The sequence below is a fragment of the Ochotona curzoniae genome, unplaced genomic scaffold (genome assembly GCF_017591425.1).
Source record: "Ochotona curzoniae isolate NIBS_2020 unplaced genomic scaffold, NIBS_Ocur_1.0 contig_2754, whole genome shotgun sequence".
NCBI lineage: Eukaryota > Metazoa > Chordata > Mammalia > Lagomorpha > Ochotonidae > Ochotona > Ochotona curzoniae.
In genome coordinates, this window is record NW_024465582.1 from 8,864,161 (window position 1) to 8,882,671 (window position 18,511).

The following is an 18,511-nucleotide window of genomic DNA, read 5'->3' on the forward strand; positions in this document are numbered from 1 at the left end:
AAAGAAGAGAGGAAGATCTTCTGTCTGATGATTCACTCCGCAAGCAGCCGCAACAGCTGCAGCTGTGCCCAACCAAAGCCAGGAGCCAGGAACTTCCTCCAGGATTCTCATGTGAGTGCAGGGTCACAAGGCATTGGGGCATCCTTGACTGCTTTCCCAAGTCACAAGCAGGGAGCTGGATGGGAAGTGGAGCTGCTGGGATTAGAACCGGTGCCCATATGGGATCCCGGTGCATTCAAGGGGAGGACTTCAGCTGTTAGGCCACCGCGCCGGGCCCAGAGTATATTTCAAAATTTCTAAGGCAAGAATATTTTAATGCAATAAGCCAATGCATTCATGTTAAATGCCAAATCATTTTTGGTTATATATTCATTTAAAACTCTGTTATAGGAAGTCCCAAGCTAGGCACTGATAACACAGCAGTACAGAAAGCTCACACACTATGAAAAAATCCACATATGACAAGAATCTAATTATTTTATGTCATTTCTTTCACAGCATTTCACTTAAGGCCATGTTGAAAATTTAAAAAAGCAATATATTTTATCTAGAAAGGAGTTGAAGTATAAACAAATATCTTCCATTTCATGATTCACTTCAATGAGCTAGAACTGAAGTTACAACATTACGACGAATCGGAGCAGCAACATTTTAGAGTGAGAGAGGAAGTTCATGCAGTTCACCCCGAACTGAGCAATAAGGAGAAACTACAAATAAGGAGAAAGACGGTAAAAGAAAAGTTACTGAGACTGTGGCCAGGCACATACGAGCACGCTAGAAGAGGAAGGAAATAGTAATGACAGCAGTACTGTCAGTGCCTCCGGAATCCACAACAGGAAAAGCTAAACCTTCTGACATCTTCGTGCTTGCATCGTGTGTTCTAAGGAAAGTATGTGGACCACTGCATGATACCCTGGGATGCTATTAAGTAGAGAGAGACTTAAATATACGCATATGTCTACTGGTGCACTGGTGTATCAAATGAATATTGTTCATTTTATAATGTTATTTTGGTTGTCTTAGAGGGTGTAAGTCAGAAACACACAGACTCTAAATCATCTTCAATGTATATGAACTATTTGCCATCGAAAAATGTATCTGGAAGAATTCGAATGACTAATGCAACTTCTGCCCCTTTGCGTAGCAGCTATGTGTCTGCTGGATGCTACACACTGCAGTTCATGGTTAGAAATGATACTAATAAATTCTGAGTTCATTCAATAAAATGCACATATCAGATAGAGCCAATGTATAAGTCAAAACGCTGATGAATAAAAAACACATATCACAGAGCATGCTAGCAACACGGGTTATTCTCGTATCCTACCCTTCAATCAGCATTTACCTGCTTAGGTGAGTATTCTCCTGAACTGTCATCCAAAAAGCACATTTACAATTTCACGTATTTCATGGCAAATGTTGTGAATTACTACTGCATGCCACTTTGTATTAAGCAAGGAGGTAGTTGATACATGCTCACAGATTTTGGAAGGTCAAGTTTGTACATTCAGGAAACACCCTTCTGCCTCTTCCACTATGTGACTTGGTCTAGGCATGCAAGGTCAACTGGGGATTTGAATGTTTTCTCTGCGCAAAGCACACGGTCCATGCAAGAAAACAGCATCATTTATTTTGTGGCATCCTTCCTGAGATTTTCTATAATACTTTCGAAAGCATTTATTTACAAGAAAATTACCTCCAACTTAATTCGATTTATAAGTTATTTTGAAACTCTTCTCAAAGGCTTCCAAGTCATTGATGCTTTTTAAAAAAAGGACTAAATAAAATGCAATGAACTCATAGGGATTCTTCATATTCGGTGGTTAAAGAAATACAGATGCATGACTTTCAGCTGCTTTCTAAATTACCAGCTATTTTGTTGAAAGCTGTGTGAGCCTACAATGTTTGTTACTATTTGTACTTATACGGTAGATATTAATGACTTTCTTAGCAAACAGGGGGAAAAAAGCTTTCTGTGGAAAGGGAGATATGAGAATGAGGGAATAAACCAGGTGCAAGACACAACCAGATGGAAATTATCACCCGTTTGTTGCAATCAGCATTCTCCAAGAAAGGGCTCTTAAAAACATGAAAAGCTACGAGTTTCTCTTCCTGCTCCACAGGGCTAATATTGTACTCCTGCACCTAACTACACGTCTCAGCGGGTTTGCAGCTAGGGGAGGAAAATTCTGATGATCACACAGAAAACAGAATCAGTGAAAATTTTACTCCGACTATTGAGGCTGAATTTCTACCTTGCTGCAGAATGCTCTGGAAAGCAAAATCAGTGCCTAAATTCGGAATAAAACACAAAAAGTAGGCTCAAATCAGTGTCATTAAGTTGAGTGGCAACACGCTATAAACTACCTTTCTATGCCTACATCGTAATTGAGTGGAAGGAGCCGTCTCGGCTGGGACTTCACTGTTAGATGAGAGATTCGGGCTACCATCATTTACCTGTCTCCTTTCCACAGTGACTTTGGACAGAAGAAAAGTTGTGGAAAAAAGAAAATCTGAAATGGATAAAAAAAAAAATTCATTCTTCTCCATAATGTATGAGAATATCAAAGCAATTCTGTCCTACACGTTCTTGGTTTTATAGCTTCAGGAACATTGTCCAAAGATATGTGGCATTGTCACCAGTGGATATAACACCCACTCTCTACTCGTTTATACTGAGTCATCAGTGGTGCAGCTTTGAAAGTTGAAAAAAAAATCACTTTTATTTAGCCTGCCTTGCTGTTTCTCTGTGACTCTTTATAAAAGACTTTGGAACATAACATATGAATGCTGCTTATGGAATAACAGATATTCTTTAATAATGGCCTACAAGATGTTAGACTTCCTTGAATTTCATTAGGCATATATTTAAAAAAAAAGCAAGGAAAGGAAGAAGAGCATATTTCACCCATGCTTTGTGAAACTATTAAAGTATGCATCATAAAAATATCTATTTTTTAGCTAAGTTTATGTATTGCTTATAAAAAGTCACATGAACGAGGTTTAAGCTAATGAATTTTTGATGTTCAGGCTTCTGGAAGGAGAGATTTCTTTCTGTTAACCACAAAGCCTAAATTCAGAGCTTCTTGATCAGTTCGGTTCATGCTCTCGTCTCCGATGGCCATCCTGGAAGGACATTTAACATCTTTCCTGTTACTGCAGAAAAAAAAATCCTCTTTAGGTAGGGGTATTACTTATTCCATGTCACTAAATAGCATTACAATCTTGTTAAGCATCATTTTCATTCATCTGTAATGATAGTAGCTATTCTGTTCATCTCAAAAGAAAAAAATGCTGTGGAGCCTGCCGGATGTGGTGTAGCAGGTGAGCTGCCACCTCCGGTGAGGGCATCCATTTGGGAGCTGGTGCAAGTCCTGACTGCTTCATTTTGGTCCACCTCTCTAATGATGATCCTGGAACAGGAATGGTGGACAGTCAACCTGCCTGGGTGCCTGTGTCCATGGGGAGCCTAGAGGAGGCTTCTGGTTTGGGCCTAGGCCAGCTCTGACAGCTGCTCCCTGTTGGGGAGTGAGATAGCAGATGATCAGGATCTCTCTCTCTCTCTCTCTCTCTCGCTCTGCTTTCCAGAAAAAAGTAAAATATATATTACAAAAGAATTTTGTGCACACAAAATCAAAAGTTATCATGAGGAACTGTTCTTTGAATTTTGAAAGCAGTATAAAGGCACAGAACTATTGTTTCTAAGAAAACTTGGCCAAAATGTCTAAGAAGTATAAAGGACTTCTGTCAGGAGCAACATACAAGATGAATGTCTACAATAGACTTCCTCTGTTACATGTCAGTTGCTGTTATCAAACTGTCCAAATGAAGGTTTCCATCCATCCCAGATGATTGGGACACTCAGAACTGGGTCAAAGCTGGGAGCCAGGAACCTTTCGGGGGTGGCACACACAGTGCAATGCCAAAGGCTTTGGGTTATCCTGCACTGATTTCCCATTCCATCAGCACGGAAGTGGATTGTAAATGGATCAGCCATGACTGTTACCTGGTACGCATAAATGAAATGAGCCAGAGTCTTAGCGTGCCAAGACACTGTGCTGGCCCCCAACCTTGAATCTTTTTAACTGGCAGATATGGCGTGAGGTATATCATTTTGGAATTGGATCCAATTAACATCATTACCTGCAGTCTTTATGTTTCTGCACTACAACATAAATTTTCAGTTGACTACAAATATTCTCTAGCTCAGGTTCAGCTTTCTATCAGGGATTGATGAATATTTACCACTCACCCAATTCCCATCAGCTTGGGTGTCACGATATATTTCCACTTGACTTTTCTAGCACTGGAATGTGTCATCAAACACCAACAGCAACACACCTGCCACTTTCAGTTCTACCATGTCATTTATTCTGAATTCCCAACATAAAATCCTGAATCACCTGACTGTATAAGTTAAGCACATGTTTCTGTTTTAGCAGTTGTAAGTAGCATTAAACCTACCTTTGTGGACCTGCCACCAAAGTATTATAAGTTTGTTGAAAACAGGAAATTAGATCTGTGTATCTAGCAGACATCCTGATAAGCAGCCAATTACATTTAATAAAATTGACTTTATGTTGCTGCTATGAGTGACTGTGGCTGAGTAACATCCCAGAAGACTAGTTGGAAACAAACTAAAACAAGCTGACTAACTGTCCTAGCACTTTATTCGTGGGTGTAGTGGTGAGATTTAAATTTAAACGACAATTTCAAGAGCAGTCTATTACTCCTGGTGGCATGTAAGTTATGGAATAGGATGGATGGAAATGCCTACATGGTTCGAAGGCCAAAATGAATGTCATCCCACAGAAGGGAATCGACGGGCAGGAACTGCTGTGTGGAAGTCTGGTGTGTGAAAGATGCTTTAGAGGCCATACTGTGACACAGACCCGGCAAGACTTTTGAAATACAGGCAGCTAAAGATCAAAGTATGGACTGATGTTTGGAAGGCAATTTCTGGAAAAGATTATTTTTTAGACAAAAATTATATGGGAGCATGACAGGAGAGAAGAAGAGCTCAGAAGATTAAAGGAGACACAACGTAAGATCCGCATGATGAAATGAAAGGTGGCTTTGGAGGGAGATAAGGATCGTGCAATATCATCACATCAGTCCCCGGGAGCACAGGAAGAAAGAACATGGTGTAAATAAAATCAATGCAACAAATGATAAAATCAAATTTTGACAGAGCTATACCATGCATTGTTGGACATTTTTAATGAACGAGTAGCTTTTCAGAAAAGAAGCAAAAACAGTCCAAATATTCTAAGCAAGTAAATATAAATATGGACAGAAAAATAATTTTTCAAGGTATCTTGCAAACAAAAGTAAGTGGTCTGGAGTACTGACACGAGCTGAAAGGATATGAAGTCTGTATTATCCAATGCTAAAGAAATAAACAGAAAATATTTTCTTAGAAAATCTGGAGTCTCCAGTCAAGTTTAGCTATTTTTTGTATTTTCATAGATATGACAATTTTTTGTTTGTAACATAAATGAGTGCAGTGAAATAAAACTACGGTGGGTTCAACTCTTCTTTTTTTCTTTTTTTTTTTTTGAGATTTATTTATTTTTATTGGAAAGGCAGAGAAAAAGATTTTCCTTCTGCTGGTTTACTCCACAAGTGGTGACAATGGCTGAGTTGAGCTGATCTGAAGCCAGCAGCCAAGAGCTTCTCCTGGGTCTCCCACGCAGGTGCAGGGTCCCCAGGTTTTGGGCAGTCCTCGACTGCTTTCCCAGGCCACAAACAGGGAACTGGATGGGAAGTGGAGCAGCTGGGACAGGAACTGACGCACATATGGGATCTTGGTGAGTGCAAGGTGAGAATCTAGCCACTAGATTATTGCTCCAAAACCAGGTTTAAATATGAGATGATCAATGTCCTTATATAAGAAGGGTTACAGATAGAAAAAAAAAAATGTTCACAGGAAAGTGGTAGAGACTGTGGTAAACTGTAGGTGAGTCCACAAGCCTGGGTGTACCAGGTTTTCCAGAAACCACCAGAAGCTGTGGGAGAAATATGGCAAATTCATTTCCACTGCTCTTAAGATGAATCCATGCTGCCAATACCCTGCTGTTAGACAAACAGCCTCTAGACTTTCACGTTTGTAGTAATTCATTAAAGAAGCCCCGGAAAATAATCTATGTTTCTGAATTGGGAATCGGGATCCTGGAAATATCCGCTATGTTGAAGTAGCTTTTCGGATTGGGTAATGAGTAAAACCTAAGGAGTCCTGAGATGCGCGATTTAAAACAGTGACTGGGTTACCTCAGTGAGATTGTTGGTGGAAATATGGGTATTAAAGGCATCCTAGAGGGCTCAGATCAAAAGGGGGAGTGACAGAGAGAGCTTTGATTACATTCGATAATGCCTGATGTGGCTAGAAATGTGAGTTTTCAAGGCGATTATGATATGTAAGAACTGTTACCAGAAATTGCAGGATATGTGAGCCTTAACACAAGTGAGAAAGGGCTTGGTGAATTCTGCTTTATTGCAAGGACAGTGGAATCTATAGGCAGTGATGGATTTCATGCCTAGATGAGATTTACGCATAAAACACCGGAGCTAAAATATTCAGCTTCTCACTGCCACTTATAGTGACATGAAGGGAAAAAAAAAAAAGCTTTGCAACAATAAAATCAGCAAATTTTGAAGATTTCACCTTATGAAAAAATATTCTCTAGAAGGTGAGAATGATGGGTGGACAGCTGCTGGCATAGAATGGCATCACCTATGAAGACTCAGGAAATTCAGGAACTTTCTGCAGAGGCCCCTTCTGCATGGTGCCATCGGCATCAGTGAATTGCCTGCGAGATAAACTAGATTTGTGAGTATTTTCTCATGGCAGAAACTCTGCCTGCTTAGACTAGAATGGCAGAAATGAAATTCATTTTGGAGGACTAAGGACGCTGATGAATCACTTCAGGGCCCAGTGCAGTAGCCTAGTGGCTAAAGTCCTCACCTAGCACATGCCAGGATTCCATAGGGATGCCAGTTTGTATCCTCACATCTAGCTCCCTGATTGTGGCCTGAGAAAGCAGTGGAGGATGGCCCAAGGCCTTGGGACCCTTCACCTACATGGGAGACCATTAAGAGGCTCTTGGTTCCTGGCTTCGATTCAGCTCAGCTCCAGCTATTGCAGTCGCTTGGGGAATGAATCAACGGACAGAAGATCTTCTGCTCTGTATATCTGACTTTTCGATTAAAAAAGAAGAAGAATCATTTTGGTGGAAAAGGCATATATCTAGCAGGCAAGGCCACGTCCTTGTGGTCCAGAAAGCAGGCTGCTATCCAGAGATTAGGGTGCATGGCCGTTGTCATGAGGGAGTGCAGGTGGGACGAGGCCCAGTCCAGTCTTTGGTTCCATACGTTGGCTCCATGGTAAGCCACGGAGACTACAACATCTTCCAGCTAAGAACTTTCCTCAAGTCTTACCAGTTTATGGTGCACGCATGCACTGAAATACTGTACAACATCCCACAGCAAGTGTGTTGGATACAGACAAAAAATAAGGAAAAAATAAACAGAAAGATAATCGACTGGGAGGTTCCTAAATTTGTACTCTCTTGGGGTCTACAGCCTTTTAACACTTTTTTTAAATCATTCCCATTTCTCTTTTTTACTGCAACTGTCTATCCTGTGTTTCTACCACCACTCTATTCTGGATACAGCTAACTTGCATGGATCACAGGCTCACAGATGGAGAGCAATTTAGCTTCAGAATGAGCCCCATTCTGAGTCTTAGTTATATCTGCTTTAAATGATGTGTGGATGAGGCCTTAAGTTAAGGATTTGTGCCAACATAAGTAAAGCACCTGTGAATTCTGGGGTTTTAATTAGGATAAGGACTTGAGGGAGCTAAAAAGTGGATTCCTTTATGTTTTGTTGAATTGTGTCCTTTGAGCCGATGGCTTGAAGCTCTCACATTTCCTTGGTCTACGACCTTATTTGGTGACGATGTTTCCACTGAATTCAAGCTGAAAGGTGGACTCTGAGCCAAAAATGAACGAAATTCCTACTAATGGAGGAATCTGGAGCAGACACGCAGCGTGCAAGCCAGGTGAATAGAAACGCAGACACTTAAGCGGTGTGCTCTTGGCAGTGACATTGCAAAATCGCCAGCAAATTGCAAGAAGATCAGGACGAGGCAGGAGAGAGCAGACTCTTTCTCGCAGCTCTCAGAAGGAAAATCCTGCCAACAGCTTGTACAGGACGTCTGGCCTCCAGAATCCCGAGACAATACATTTGTGTTGTTTCAGCCTGGTACCATAGCACTTTGTCATGGCGTTCCCAGAAAACTAAAGCAACTAAAACACACAGATGGGGGGAAAACCAGACTTTTCTTAAATGTTATAACAATCCAGAAGTCAATCCATGTTCAGTTAGTAACTGAATTAAATCTTACGTTGGGGATCTTTGGATGTGTCTCATTTCCAGCATATTTCATTAGCATACCCTCTTTCTGAAATTAAAAACTGCTTTTCTAATATGTATGATATGAACCTTAGCTTCTGTTATTAGGCACAGGTCTACACCCTCTCCAACAGGAAACATTTATAGAGAACTGATCTTGAACTCCATTCAAAAGTTCCATCACCAAGTAACAAGAGGAAGGCGTGTGAGGAGGAAAGGGAGCCTGCTCCCCCTCTGCTCCCTTCGTTCTCAGCTCAGAGTACAAACGTGAGGTCAGTTACTTTTCCGGATGTCCACGCTCCTTCTCCGGAGCTCTTCACATCTGATCATCCTGGGGTCTTGTGCAAATGCATGTAAGGAGTGCAAAATAGTTTGACTGACTTTCAAATTGAAGAGATGAATGGTTGCATTGTCTTTACGAATTCGTACTGCTTGTATTTCATTTGCATATATTATATATTTAATTAAATAATTTACAGGGAAAATTGTTATGGCTTTGGTATCACAAAAAATCCTTATTTTTATCTTGAAGTTTTGGTAAGTATCAAAACAAACGCAACGGATGTTTATAGCAAAACACTGTAATGACTGGTAAGCAGAAATAAACGGAATGCATTTTACACCCTCCAACTGTTGCAGAGTATCATTAGGTTGAACTGCTAAAAATAAGAAATATCAGTTTGTCAAAGCACATATCCACAGAGAAGAACACGTGGCATATCAGTCATTCCTTGGCTTCCTTAGCATGGGATATCACTGAATGTGCACAAGCAGATTTTAGACAGTAGATTCTAAGAAATATAATGCTAGGAAACCTAAGAATAAGTGGGAAATTCTATTTTGGTTTTGAAATCAAATGAAGACACTATGAATAAAAGAGCTCCTTTATGGGCAACTCTTACAGTTGGTGTTCCATGAATCCCTTTGTCGTCGACTGTAGTGAACACTTGTTTATGTAGTGTAATATCAGAAAGAAAGGAAATTGCTTGGAGTTTTGGAACACTTTCCTTGTAGACATAAAGATTAAATTTCTCTTGAACGGCCGCAGAGTGAGTATTGCATTTTTAGCTAGTTAATCCTCATAATCTATTACCCAGTCTCAATTCCCACCAAAAATAATTTTAAAAAAAGCTTGTTAAGAAGTTATCTCATCACTGAGAGCTAATTTTGAGTCTGAAAATAAAAATAAACTTACTGTAGTGAAATTTACCTGAACAGCAAATTAAATGTAAGAACGCACTTAATCAATGCAGGAGAGTTCTACGGACATCAGCCCTGGACTGAGTGCTCTGTGATGGCCCAGTGAGCAGGCCAGGCTCAAGGACGCTGTCCACGAGGCTGCACCATCACCACCTGTAGCTCCCTAAGGGCTCATTCATGTTGCTAAGACAAAAAGTAGTTGTCTCTCACCTGACTTCCTCTGAGCCAGTCATACACACATACGAATCTTTACTGCAAACAGGAGATGAAATACTTTATGGTAGGTTTGTTTAAAGCAGTAATTAAGTATTTGAATGATTTGATAAAAAAAAAAACATGGTCCTCTTTCTGAAAAATGAACTTACACACCGCAACACATACAAATTCATGTACTCCATGGAATGCAATTGCCCTTCTCAGGGGTTTGTTGCTGCTCAAGGTTAAGAGTAAAATTATCTGAATAGAAACACACTGAATAGAAGAAAAAAGCTAAATATAACATTAACACATATATTAATTTTGGAGTTATCTCTTAATGGATAGGGAAGGGCATACTACTTTGTTATTTATCTTTAAACGAGCCTGCTATTACTGAGAAATTACAACACTTACACAGAGGCTAATAAAGAAAATATCCATGGTGTTGCTCTGTCCATTTGGATTTACTTAATCTCACCATTTCCCTTATATACTTCAAAAAGAATGTGTTCTCTTAAAAATAAATGACAGGAACAAGAAGCAGTGCTATGCCTGTTAGTGCAACATCGGCACGTGCCAGTTACTTTCTCATGAGAACACCCAGCACAAAAATGGGAAGCAATGTAAGACTCACAGATCTGCTTTCTTCCCCAGTTACCAAACCCCACCTGCTGCTGTGCATCAACAATTTCCAGCAGACAACCTTTGATCAGAATGGGCTGATAATTTCATAATTTCAACTTTTCGACCTCATGTTGGAAACAGTGCAATGATGCACTCAAGCTTTTGCGATCTCACTGGCAAAGTCTCATGTGTTACCAACACTTCCAAAAAAAAGACCTATGGCTATATCTGCCTGCATGAGTCACTTGAGAAATTCCCTTGCAACCCATGTTCCAGAAATATTTTGCCCATTCAGACACCTAACAGGAAATCTCAAGTTTAAACTTAGCAAGGGGGGCCTGCTGGCATAATGGTTCAATTGGTTAACCCTCCCCTTGCAAAGCTTCAATATCCCATATGGGCACTGGTTCATGTTCTGGCTATTCCACTTCGCAACCAGCTCCCAGCTTGTGGCCTTGGAAAGTAGTGGAGGATGGCTCAAGGCCTTGGGACCCTGCACCCACACGAGAGACCCAGAGGAAGCTCTGGGCTTCTGGCTTCTGATCAACTCAGCTCTGGCATTGTGGTCGCTTGGGGAGTGAACTAGCAGATGGGGGATCTTTGTCTCCACTTCTCGTTGTAGATATGCCTTTCCAATAAAAATTTAAAACAAACCGAGGAAGGGAGAGAGAGGATAAGGCCTCACTCGTTTACTGTTCAATGAGCAGACACAGGGGTGCAACATCATGGCGCAGCACTCACTTCTGATTTCCCGGAGTGCAGCTTACAGAGAGTGAAGCGAACAACCTGGAGCCAGCTGCACCCATGACTTAAGCAGTGATTTCTGGGACTAACGTGTAAATGGCTGGAAAAGATCAGCTCCTTGCCAGAACACTGCTCAGTGTCATCGTCTGCATGCTGGTCTAATTTAGCCCAGGTGAGGCTGCCTTCTCCAACCTTTGCAACATTTTTGTAAGCATCTAAGTTTTCGTTAGCTTGTCATTCACTCAGTTTGCCAGTTCACTTTCTATCATGTTCATTAAACATATGGCAAAGAAGCAAAGAAACTAGTGATAATCTATAATACTGAGATTCTGCGTTTTTGTTCTCAGACTGCCGTAAGAAGACACCATACATTATATGATGTAAACAACAAAAAGTGTTTTCTCACAGTTCTGGGTGATGAAGTGCAATACTGAGGTGCTGGCAGATAAAGCTTCTCTTCCCATCCTGCAGATAGAGGGCTTTCCTCTGTGCACATATGCAGATTAATATTGGATGCGTCCTTTACTTTTAAGATTAATTTATGCTTATTGGAAAGGCAGTTTTACAGATGGAAGGAGAGACAGAAAGTTCTTTCATCTGCTGCTTCACACACCCAGTGGTTGTAACTTCCAGAGATGAGCCTGTCTGAAGCCAGGAGCCAGAAGCCCTCTCCAGGTCTCCACATAGGTGCTGGGTCCCAAAGCTTTGGGCAGTCCTCTACTGTTTTCCCAGGCCACAAGCAGGGAGCTAATGGGAAGCAGGGCTGCTGGAGTTAGAACCGGCACCCATACGGGATCCCAGCACGTGAAAGGTGAGGACTGTTAAATATATATATATACATATATATATATATTTTTTTTAAAGGGCACAGTGACAGAGAATAGAGAAAACCTCCCATTTGCTAATTCACCTTCCCAATGCCCTTGGGCTGGGCCACATCAAAGCCAGGATCCAGCAAATACTGGGTCAAACCTTCCCGTTTGGGGTGCAGGGAACAACCACTGCCATCATTCCTTGTCCTCCTAATGCATACATCATTAGGAAGTTGGGAATATGAACTTACATAAGGCTTATTTCATGGATGCAATTTATTAGTGGTGATAAATTTTACAGTTTACTGAATACAAGGAAGACATTCACTCATATTGATAAACAATCCAACCATGTTAGGGGTTATGTTCTTACAGAGACTCCCGAGTGTGAATGAGTTTGTAGCTGGTTACACAGGCACTGCATGGTAGAGTCAGGATTTGAAGTCTGGTTAGACATCAGCATGCCTTTTCGGCGTTTCTGGGACAATGCTTCTTATCTTACAGAAACATTCTAATGAGAAAAATCTGCTGATTCTTCACAAAGTAGGCCACATATTTTTCTTCTTTGGAAAGAAACTAATTTCTAAAATCACTGTCTAAATTACCTACTGTTTCTTAAATTGCTACCAAAGTGAAGAGTTTTCATCTTCTGGTATCAGTTCTGCATTGTGCCAGAAAAGATGCAACTTGTTAGATTTGAGTAAATTAGCCTGAGAGAAGAATCAATCTTAGAGAAGGAACTGATAATTCTCAGGAACTTATTTTCAGATGTGAGTCTTCAATGATGGGAAATGCAATTATCACATAAAGAGGTGACTCTAAATCATGTACCTACATTCATTAAAAACCTTCCTTCTGAGCTACAAGATGAGAACATTGTTCTCCGGAAACTGCTTTGTTTTGTTGTTGACTTTGTGAATACACCATGAGATTCATTTGCTCCACATTTGTTTTCACAGCTGGCATTATTTTTCCTGGTTGCAAACTCTAGTGAATGAATGGATAAAAGAATACAACAGTGAGTGTGCACTTAATTTAACTGCCTATAAATCAGATGCGATTTGAGAAATAAAGTTTTTGACACACAATTCAAATCTGCACTAAATAAATGGACTGACTTCAGGACGACGGTCTTTGGTAAAAACGAAGGAAAAAAAGAGGATTATATAAGAAATTTCTAAAGAAAAACATTATTTGAACTGTGCAAACATGATTTTTGAAATGCATCCTTTAATTGTGGAATGCATGTTTTACCTTTGCAATGTATGTATCAGTCATTATTAATAGGCATTTCAATAAAACAGCTATAGGCCTGAGAGGTGTTACTCTGAAACTACTCCAAAATTTGTTTACCTTCAAACAGAATTCCAAACAATGCTTTAGCAAAGGGCATCTTGAAAGTTAATCTCGTACTTGGATGTGTTAAGATAAAATGTAAACAGAGAACACTTGAGTTTCGGGTGTTAAGTCTATTTCTACGATGCTTCTGTTTTCTGTCTTGTGTTTCTGTACATGGGATTTTCTCAAAGATACATTTCCTTAATGTTAATCACTTCAATATCTTTCATAAGACATCTATCCATGATGTTATTTGAATGTAGCTGCTCTTTACTATCCTTCTGAAATATATCAATTTTCCGAAAATAGCTATTATATATTTCACATCTGTGCTTGAAATTGTGCATTTGTGCATGCAGTAGCATTGATGTGCAAAGGAGAAAGTGGGCTGAGAGACCTGGACAGAGAAGGAAGTGAACTACCACTTCCTAGGGATTTGTGTTTTTCCCAATCCTATCTGGAAACAAAAAAGGTTATAAGGAAAACAAATACCAAAAACATCATTTAGACCAAGGTAAGCCCAAAAAGGATTCCATTGGAAGCAATAAATATCACTTAGGACATTTACTCTTTTCAGACTAACCTGTAATTAAAAGGTACCTTTGCAAGCAAACAGGCAGAGAATGACTTATGTTGAAAATGAATTTAAAATCTACATCAAAATCAAACAAGATTTAATTTAATTAAATGAAATTGCTGCAGAGATATTAATAAGAAACACTACAACAGTCTTGCAACATAGTTACTTCTTTTGTTGTCATTACCTTCATATATTAACACTATCTGGGGTCTTATTATTCTCATTTGTTCATTTTACTAAATCAGTGAAGATGGCCCAAGTCCTTGGATACCTGCTACCAAAGGGGAGACTGAAGAAGTTCCTGCTTCCTGGCTTTAAATCAGTTCAGCCCAGCCATTGTGGTAGAAGAAAATGAACAAGAACAAGAAGAAGCGAAGAGAGTCGCAGCTTTGAAGAGGAACCAAGGTGTTCAACAAGCAAACGGTACAAATATCACTGTTTAGCAGGAACAGAGAAAAGAGCTATCAATAAAAATCAAATTCCAAGATGTAAATTTCAGACATGATTATTGGGAGTGGTTTTTCTGCTCTGTATTTGTTAGCAAGCACATATCACAGAAAACGTAGGAGCCTTGTCAGTTTGGGTCTGACTTATTTCACTAGCGCGATGGTGTCTAACTGTTAGTAATGTCACTGAACCACAAGCACGGTTTTTAAGATTTTTTTTCTGATATCTAACTGCATTTTCTTGTAATTAAGGAGACATAATTCTTTTATCATTACAAAATTTGAGTTAATGATTTTTTCTATTTTCCATTGGCTTAGCAATATATTTTTCCTTATAATTAAGGATGTTTTGGCCAGACACAGAGAAATAACTTCTACATTTTCTCTCATATGAGAAAGAAAATATATACTACATATATATGGCATAAAAATGAGGAAAAATAGTATTACTTGTTATATAAATATTTATAAATATCATCAATACTTTTTTGCATAATTAAATGTCTTTTTTTCCTTATTTATCATGCTAGCCGTCTATCCAATATAAAGTTATGTTAATATCCGGGCCTGGCACGACAGCATAGTTGTTAAAGTCCTCACCTTGCATGTGCTGGGATCCCATATGGGCGCTGGTTCTAATCCCAGCGGCCCTGATTCCCATCCAGTTCCCTCCTTGAGGCCTGGGAATTCAGCCAAAGACAGCCCAAAACCTTGGGAACCAGTACCCACATGGGCGACCCAAAAGAGCTCCTGGCTCTTGGCTCCTGGCTTCGGATTGGCTCAGCTCCAGCCATTGCAGCTGCTTGGGGAGTGAACCATCAGATGGAAGATCTTCCTCTCTGTCTCTCCTCCTCTCTGTATATCTGCCTTTCCAATAAAAATAAACAATCTTTGAAAAATATATATATCAATATCCCTCATTTCAAGAAGCAAATTATGTAATTATACAATATTTACACATAAAGTGAATATAGGAAAAGGTTAAAGATTGGCACATCTGTGTGAGCTCATTGAACTCATCACATTTATCTGCCATAGTATATGTATTTTTACATAAAACTACTCCCCCTTGTAGGATACTTATTTAAATAGGGTATAGTTTAAAGAGATAAAAATGATATACTTTTGATTTCTGGTAATTTGTGTAACTTATTCTTGAGCAAATCATTTTTAAAGTAACATTTCTGTTCATCCAATTTATATCAAAACTACTAATTACTCCTACTAACTGGATTTTTAAGTAAATGCAACTAAACCTCCTTACTTTTTCTTTTACAACAAAGCATAAAACACAGTGGAAAGTATTTGGAAGTTATTTAAGTGCATCTTATGCATTACATGATTTTACAGGGATCAAGGGATGACAGTAATTTTATGCTGTGTATACTTTTCAACCAGGGATTAAAAGATGACTTCAAATTTTTAGATTTGAAGGAAACTATGTAAGGTAAGATAACTAAATATTAGCTCTTTTTGAAAAAAAAAATTGTTCAGTTTAAGTAGTGTTGATAAGTTAATTTGAAATATATTTGCAGTATCCTAGAAAAAATTCAATTTATATGAAAAGCCAACAAAGCATCATACCTTTTCTACTCTCATATTGATTACCATCCAATTAGCATACTTATTTTGATGTTTCAATTTATGTATCCCGGGTTTCTCTCCATTTCTTAATAAATGCGTTTGAAGATTTCAAAAGACATTAAGAATCTATATGATATTTGACTTGTTAGGAACACCAGATCAGTTTACCAAGCATGTCGGTAAAGATTTTTACTTGTTTACCTCTAGGTAATACAGTATCAGCCTCAGAATTCTGTTGCTATAAAATTTGATTTTCCTGCAGAAGGCAGCACTGGGGAAGCACTCAGTGGCCATTATCAACAGGTCACAGCAGTGACATGCATGACATGCTTGCTCTGATCTAAGACCTGCCAACACACCATTCATTCCAGGAGCAGGCTGGTGAAAAAAGGCATGAACTTGAGAATTTTGTTTGTCTCTTGGGAATTATTTTCTATATAAGTCCACTTTAGAACACACTGTTAACACCAAGATAGAAACATACAACATTACAAGGAGAGAATTCAACTTCTGTATCTGTATTTTCTTTCCTTTCCAGTAGTGAAGATTGTATTATGTCATATTTACTTAGTCATGGGGGATCCAGATGTTTATTCACATATACTCTGAATAGATCTATGCGCGTATTTGGGGGTGAGGCTAATATTGGAATGAGTAACTGTCTTAAAGCAGACAGTCCCCATAAGTGAGAGTGGACGTCCTCCAATCAACTTGAAGGGCTCAACAGAATAAACAGCTCACCTTCCACAATGCCTTCTGCCTGGGGACTCGATGCAGGGTGCTGAGAGGAAGCACATCCCTGGCCGCACACTCCAAGGGGAGCCTGGACTCAAACCTCAAGCCTGCTGGATTGTGCACTAAGCTCAGAATTGCATCAACTTGGCTTCATCTCCAGCTTGTCAACGGCAGATTTTGTGGCTTAGTCTTGGGAATGACACGTATCATTTGCTTAAGATAAGGCTGTATACCTCTCTCTCTCTCTCTCTCTCTCTCTCTCTCTGCCTCTCTCTCTCTCTGGTGATCGCCCCAGGTGATCTTCATTGTTATCAGCTAATTACAGGCTGTGGTGTCGGCCTGAAGTCTCCCTCCTGCCCTGCCCTTCCTCATCCTTTAAAACCTTAACCTACGTGTAATAAAGTGGACATTCCTCCCCAGCTTGTCCCCGGTGGTCCTTGAGGCCGAAGGCCACCATCTGCCTCCCTCTCAGTGACCTGGGGCCTGCTGGCAGGACTAAGCCCTGAGACTCACCACATATAATCTACCCCGATGTTGCTTCGGCTTCTCAGAATAACCTTGACAAAAATGCCAACCTTTGCCATTTTTAACACTATTTTCTTTTCCCTTTGCTACTAATTGAAAATAAACTAAGTAGTTCCCTTTTAGGCTCTGGTTAAGATTACAACAATCATGAAATACCTAGAGCAGGTTTGAGATCAAACCTCTCTTTAATAAGTAGTGTACAAAGACTTTCTCTCTCTCTCTTTTTTTTAAATTCTAAACTATATATACTTATTTTCTCACACACCGGGTGACCAAATGTGACTAGAAAATATGTTGGAGACAAACAAGTGTACAGTCCACAAATACCTTCCTGGGCATTTGACTTGCAGTTCCCCAAACATTTGCACATAGATTTGAGACACACCAATACACAAAGATTGGATGAGCAGATGTTTTTACCTTCAACAAAAGGGAAAATGCAGACAATACTAAGAAAAAGTCATTGGGAGAATGAAAATTTCAATCTGAGCCTTGGGACAATCACTCACTGTTTTGTTTGTGATTGTATTACTGTACTCGTCAATAGAATCACACTGATTATCTTTCTGGAGAGAGATGCCACTGAAAAGAGAGAGGAAATGTAAGACCAAGTGGATTCTGATGCTAAGAGGTAGAGCAAATGTGTTAAAGTTGAAAGAAGACAGTAGATGTATTGTTAAAATGAAAGGCAAAATGAGTTGTAGTTTATTGCAAAGAGATACTTAAAACACATTCTTCAAGGGAAGTTAAGGACCAACACGTGCATTAATGGGAAAGTCATAATATTAAGAGCTGCAGCGACAACAGCCTGCCTTTACCCATGCTAAGTGTGAAGAAACTTCTAGTAAGTTTTGCTACTTCTAACAATGATTTGGCAAGAGAGATTCAATTCCCCCATTTTAGCACAGTTGATAAAACATACTGAGAAAGAGTAAATAACTTGCTCAGAGTTATGTAACAGCAAGAAGATGCTATGCCAAAAACCTGCAAGTGTTCCTAAGAATAAAAACAAACCACAAATATTGTTGAGATGTTAGAGTTTTAAAATAAACTGCAAAATATTTTGCTTCAATTTGCCACTCATTATAAGTGTAGCATTTAGAGCTTGCAACTTGAAAGTCAAAAACGATCTAGATTATGTGCTGTTGTCGTCAGTTGCTTTGGATTTTGTTCAACAGAAGTGGATCTTGAGAAAAGAACTGACATAAAATTGATTTTCTGGATACAGATCTGAAAATGAAAGACAAAGGGAGATACAGAGCTGCACCAAGAGTGGTTTTAGCTCAGCCTTCTAAAATCTGAGTTTTGGT